The following is a 7,298-nucleotide window of genomic DNA, read 5'->3' as shown; positions in this document are numbered from 1 at the left end:
TTGTACAAATCAACAACAAGATTATATGATGACCAATTCTGATGGACGTGGTTCTTTTCAACAGTGAGGTGATTAAGCTATTTCCAATGATCTTGTGATGGAGAGAGCCACCTGTACCCAGAGAGAGGACTGTGGGAACCAAGTATGGATTGAAACATGGTATTTTCACTTTTTTGTTGTTGTTGGCTTGCATTTATTTTCCTTCTCATTTTTTCCCTTTTTCATCTGATTTTTCTTGTGCAGCATAATTGGAAAATATGTATAGAAGTACACATTTACCACATATTGGATTACTTGTCATCTAGGGGATGGGAGTAGGGGAAGAGAGGGAGAAAAAAATGAAACACAAGGTTTTGCAAGAGTGAGTGTTGAAAACTATATGCATGTTTTGAAAATAAAGTTTTAAAATATATCAGCTCTTTTTGGGGTCACAAAGAATTTAAAATTGAGTATATGTTCATCGATTAGAAAATGGCTGAACAAATTACAGTAAATGAATGTAATGGAATACTATTGTTTTATAAGAAATGATGAACAGGCTGATTTCAAAAAAACCTGGACAGAACTAGGAGGACGTTGTACATGATAACAGTAACATTAACATTGTGCAATGGTCAATTATGATAGTCTTAGTTCTTCTCAGCAACAAATGATCCAGGAGAATTTCAAAACACTTGATAGAAAATGCTATCTATATCCAGAGAAAGAATTATGGAATCTGAAAGCAGGTTGAAGCATACTATTTTTCTTTTTCTTTCTTTTTTATGGTTTTTCCTTTTTGTTCTGATTCTTCTTTTACACCATGAATAGTGTGGAAATATGTTTAACCTGATTGTACATGTATAACCTATATCAGATTGCTTGCTGTTTAGGGAAGAAGGGGAAAGAGAGGAGGGAGAAAAATTCGGAACTCAAAATCTCATTAAAATGATTGTTGAAAACTATCTTTAAAAGGAATTAGAGAAAGTAAAATATTAAGTGGGGGATGGGGAGACTGATGACTGTAACTTTTAGTAAAACATAGGAATCTGAGTTTCCATTGGTGACTCAATGAAATTCACACCAGTGAAATCAAAGATCTTTCAAAATTTGAAGTACATTATAAACTACTCTGGTTTTCTTTCTAAAATACAAAATAGAGTAAGGGATGATTTTAAACTTGTATCTCATAATTGTATGACTTGTATGATTAAATCACATTAAGCTAAAATCACAAAGCAAAATTCATTCTCCATAGTTTTTTTCTTTCAGCTTATCTAGTTATTTTCATGGACAAGACCTGCCTAACTCTTCGTTCTGTCCCCTTTGCTAGTGGGTTTTTTTTTTTAATATCCCTCAAATAATCATCTTTTAAGGATTAATACTTGGCCATATTCTCTCAATAATTTCTTCCTGGGTTCCATGATTACTTTTGTGATGACATCCAAATGTATCTCTAGTACTAATCTCTTCATTTTTAATATTGTAAATAGCTTGCTGGATATTTTCCCCTGGATATTCCTTGACTCCCTCAAACATGTTCAAAATTCAGCAATACATTTCCACTCCCTAATATGCCCCTCTCTCTAATTTTTTTTATGTCTTTAGATGGCACCACATTCTCATAGTGAAATCAATTTGAAACAAAGAAACAAGACCTTTTTTATTATTTCTGTCTCCATCACTTGGTCCCTTTTCATGAAATTTCGGGATAGGTAGGAAAGAAGTATCAGGAGAAGGAACACAACATTGATGCGGAAATCTTGCATTTATCAACCTCATCTTAGTTTTGGGGAAAAGACCAATGCTTTTGGCTGCATCATTTTTTGTCACCACACAGAAGATTAAAAATCCTGTAAAAGGGGGCAGCTAGTTGGTATAGTGGATAGAACACCAGCCCTGAAGTCAGGAGGACCTGAGTTCAAATATGGCCCCAGATACTTAACATTTCCTGGTTGTATGACCCTGGGCAAGTCATTTAACCCCAATTGTCTCAGCAAAAAAAAGAAAAAAGAAAATCCTGTAGAAAGCCATCTCCATAGTGTCCTAGTACAAGGGGTTACTTTACAGGCAAGGAAACTCTGAAAAATATGGAGAGCTCCAGGGACAGCCAGAAAATCATGGTGAGGCAATGGTAGTGACCTAGTTCCAGCTCAGGATTTCCTCCAGGATTTGGTCCCTTCTTTGGGGGACACTTTGTACACTTATGGAAAAATGCTCACTGGCACTTAAGTCTACTCCTTAGCTCAAGAGTTCTAGAGCAGATTAAAGATTTTTTACCCCTACTCTTCCAGGCCCATCTCATGCTTCAGGCTATTGTGGCAGAGACTGAGGAGGGGACACATTATACACTTCCTACATCAGCTCCATGTATTCATCCTGATTGGTGTGAAGACGATCATGTTCAATGCATAGAGTTTTACATTGCCTTTTCACCACATAATTCAGGACAATTGGTTAGCTTATTTTAGACATATTCAAACATTTTCTATTCCATACAGTATCTTATACACAAATAAAGTAACATCCATTTGGTTATACAGATCACTCAAAATTAGTTTGTTTTATTTTATATATTTCATTTTTATCTTAATGATTTTTTGTGCCTATGCTAAGCAGGGTCCTCCAAAGTTAAGAAGGAAGGTCCCCTCAAGTATGAATCCCAGAGGCTGGGAGAAAGGTCAAGCTTGTCTGGTTCTAACAGCAATATTGCAATTCTAAATTTTATCATCATCATCAGGGGGATCATAGAGGAGGCTAACTAACCAGATTGACAGGGAATGGTTATGTTATATTTTGAAGAATAGAAAGAGAAGACTAAAAGGTATGAAGAAAGGGAGAAAAAGTTTAGGAGAAATTATCACATAAAATTAGAGTGTGCAAACAAGGAGGAAGATGTATGAAAAGGCACATATGGTTGAACTTCACTCTCCATTGAATTGGTGAGAGGGAAGAATACACACATGAAAATGAGCACATTGATACATTTCACTCAACAGAGAAGTAGGAGGAAAGGGAAAATGGAGCAAGGGAAATTAGAGTACAAGTAGTTTAAAGAATTAGTGATATTAACCTTAAGTAAAACAAACTTTAAGCTTGTACAAAAATATTTATAGTTCTTTTTCTAGTGTCAAAGAATGGGAGGGAGTTGCCCATTGATTGAGGAATGGCCAAGCAACTTATAATATATAAATATAATGTGTGATGTCCTGGTTAGTTTTCTGGAGGTCTCTGGACCAGCCTTCGTTTCAGCTGAGTAATCACCACAAGAATAGCCAGAGATAAGTCCAAAAATCTGTATTGTTCCCTTCACAGTCTTGTCTCCTTGCCTGGGGCCCGGGCTAGCTTTCTGGAGATCCTCCGGAATGTGTCTTGGTTTGTGTGGGGGAGGCAGAAGTACCAACCTAATGATCTCTGTCTTGAAGTCTCCTTGATTCTGGGAGCTTGTGCTCCATTCTCCAGTCCTCTGTCTTCCTCAAGTCTGTTCCAGTCTTCCAGTCTTGGTTTCAGTGGAAAAGCAAAGGAGGAGAGCTACCACGATTGTGTGAGATGGAAATAAGGTCTCTCCTTGTCTCTGAGAGCTTGAGCTCCCACCTCTAGTCTTCTTGTCTTCTCTGTCTCCAGGTGAGTTTGTCCCAGTTTATATGCTCTATTACAGTTAAATCCATTCATCATACTGAGTATAAACCAATCATTATATCACTAGGGAACCATTATTTGTTGTAAGATTAATTCAATCATACTGAACTAAAGAACTATTAATCACCATGCTAAACTAGATAACCATTGTCTTATCAATTCCACGAGTTAGTACCTTGTAAGAATCTTTATTTCAAGTATAGAATTCTGGCCCATTACATAATGGAATACTGTTTTGCTATAAGAAATTATGAAAAGAATAATTTCACAAAAAACCTGAGGCAAGAATTGATAGTAAAGTGAGCAGAGTGAACACAATTTATATAAAGACAACCATAATGTACAGTCAAACAACTTTGAAAGACTTAGACATTCTAATCAAAATAATGACCAATTATGATTCCAGAGGACTCATGATGAAACAAAATATTAACATGTATATATGTACATGTTAGATATATATTTATACATACACAATACACACAAATTTACTTATATGTTACATATAAGACATGGCCAATGCAGAAATTAGTTTTTCCTTTTTTATCCATGTTTGCAATGGGAATTTAGTTTTTATTTCTTTCTCTATCAGATGTGATGCTCTTGTGAATATTTCAATATCCCAAGTAGCTGCAAGCTGCTTGAAAGCAGGGAACAATATGCCCTTTTCATCTTTTTTTTTATTTTTATTATTTGGCAAAATGTCCTGAACATAATGAATTTATTGGATTTGATTGAAGCATTTATCATGTATAGGAAGAAGATTCAATTAAATAATTGAAGAAATATAGAAAGCTACATATACAGTTCATTTTGTAATATAGATGTTTGGTATGAGATTGGGATAGAAGGATTTATTTATCTCTTCCATGAAAATAAGAGAATTAGTTATGGATTGTAGTATTTTCATTTACTAGAGAATTATGGGTAAGGTAAAAAGACTTCTTTTAAAATAATAAAAAAAACATATTTATGTACTTTTATGTTTACAGAGTATATATGGTGCTTTTCTTCTTTAATATAATATAATATGATAATTATCTCTGGGAGAGAGCAGGTTTCTTTGGGAGGTTTTCTGGAGGCAGCCTTAGTTGCAGTTGAAAGTAATAATCACCTCAAAACGCAGCCAGGTGATAAAAGTTCAGATCTTTTATTGCCTCCAATATAGCCCGGTTAGCTTAGAGGCCTATCTCTCTGCTTGGTTCCAAGAGCTCTCTCCGAATGTCTCCAAATCCAAAGGTTTGTCCTTCAGTCCTCCAGCCAGCCAAGTGGAAAATGGAATGGATCTCTCTTGCCTCAGAGAGAAGGCTTCTGGCTCTCAATCTCTAATATAGCCTGGTTAGTTTTCTTAGAGGCCTCTCTCTCTCTCTCCTTTGTTCTAAGAGCTCTTGCAGCTTTGTCCTTTGCTTCTGCCTCTGCTTTCTTCAGCCTCCAGAGCCAGCACCAAGTTGAATCTGTCTTGCCTCTGAGAGAGGGCTTCTGGCTCTCAATCTCCCAGAGTGCTCCTCTCCGACCCCAGTAAAGGTTCTGAAGTAAAACTCCTCACTCAGAGAGGGCTTCTGGCTGAACTCACTTGACTCTCCCCTCTCAATCTAAATTCAACTGAACTCTGCCTCTGTCTGTTTCTTATATATAAGAGAGAGGAATTGTGGGATACGAGAGAGAGGGATTATGGGTTTCTTCCCAGAGTGCTCTCTGGCCCTAAGAGCTTCAAGGAAGGTGTGAATTCACAAAGTTACACAGTTAACTTTGTGAATCTCCCATACTTGTGAATTCCAACGAGTAAAGGTGTAAACACTAGCATTGTATCAATTAGTTCTACTTAGTACCTTGTTTCAGATTCTGGCCCAAAACATCTCAACTCTAATGACTTAACAATTTGTAAAGATTCCAACACACACACACACACACACACACACACACACACACACATATATATATATATTATATGTACATACACACACACACTCAATTCATTTCATCTGAGCTTAACAGCATCCCTGTCATGGAGGTATGATAGATTTTATTATCTCCACTTTATACAAACCAAGATTCAGAGAAATTGAGATTTGTCTTTAGTAACATAGCAAGGATCAGAGGTAGGATTGAACCCGAGTCTTTCCCAACTTTAAGTCCAGTTCTTTGAGAATCTATTCAGTAAATTAGCCCCATATTAAAGAGTTTAGCAGTTTAAATCCCAAGAGAAATATCTTTAGAATGTCTCAGCTAAAAAGTAGTCCTACAAATAGACCATACAATGTGGAGGAAGGGAAGAAACATTTATGTTGTACTTAGCAGATGCCAGACAATATGATTCTTTGCAAACATTATCTCATTTGAGTTGTAAGATAAGTACTATTATTATCCCTGTTTTCAGGTTGAAGAAACCAAGGCACACAGAGGTTAAAAGACTTATCCAGAGTCAAACATCTATATCTGAGGCTATATTTGAACTTGTCTTCTTAACTCCAGGACAAGAATTCAATCTTGCATCCACAAGTTGACAGGCTTTACAGCAAAGCTCTAGCATACTTAATTACTCTACCGGGTTATTGAATCAATGAAATGAAAGACCCCAATTGGGGATATTTTATATATGTTCTAAAGAATGATTCTAGGAATGTTGAAATAAATACCCATGAAACTGAGATAAAAGAGATAAATGGTCAATAATTCAAGAGTGGGATCTTTTCATTAAAGATAGATATCTAATTTTTGAAAAGTTAATAATAGATCTTTTGATATTTCATATGTTTGTTCGGTAATATTTTCTACAGATAATCTATTCTAAATTCAAACACAAGCTAAAAGATTTTTCTAGAATAACTCATTTGTTTGTTGTAACAATCATTTTGCTACTATGTTTAGCTATTTTATCAGAATTATTCTGATTGCCTATCTACCTAAATAAGATCAATTATTTACTGTCAACTTTTTTTTTTTTTGCTAGTTGCTACCCTTTAGCTGCCTATTCAGAAATTTGACATTTATTAGCATTCCATTTTAATCCCTCTGGTGAATCTGAAAGGTCACAAAGTACTTGCTGATATAGTACTATTTTTTCATAATCTTTTGGGGTTTTATTTAAGTGACCAAGTACCTATACCAAGTGACGAACAAAGAGCAAGCTCAATTCAAAGCCTAATTTATTTTTATTTTTATTTTATTTTGTAGAGAATAAGGGACTTTAAAATTGCATTGAAATTTTATTTTTATATCATATTTAGAGAAAATGTAGCATATTAACTATATAGTGTTAATATTCTTTAAATTACAAAATTAGCCTTCTTCATTCCAAAAAAAAAGATCAAAAAATAATTTGAACCCAAGTCTTTCCCAACTCCAAGTCCAGTTCTTTGAGAATTCCAATGAGTAAAGGTGTAAACACAAGCATTGTATCAATTAGTTCTACTTAGTACCATGTTTCAGGTATTCATTTTTATTTTTATTATTCATAATTGTTATTGAAACTTTATATTTAATAGCAATATCATTAAATGACACAAATTCAAGCACATTCTTCATTTGCAAACATTAAATGGACATGAACTACTTAAAGTTAATCTTTTAGGGATTTTAAAATATTCTATCTTATAACTTCAACTCAAAAGCTGAGACCCAGAATTATTTTTTAATCTTTTTTTTTGGAATGAAGAAAGCTAATTTTGTAATTTAAAGAA

This window comes from Antechinus flavipes, chromosome 1 (assembly GCF_016432865.1).
Source record: "Antechinus flavipes isolate AdamAnt ecotype Samford, QLD, Australia chromosome 1, AdamAnt_v2, whole genome shotgun sequence".
Classification (NCBI taxonomy): Eukaryota; Metazoa; Chordata; class Mammalia; order Dasyuromorphia; family Dasyuridae; genus Antechinus; species Antechinus flavipes.
This window is presented reverse-complemented; position numbering follows the sequence as displayed.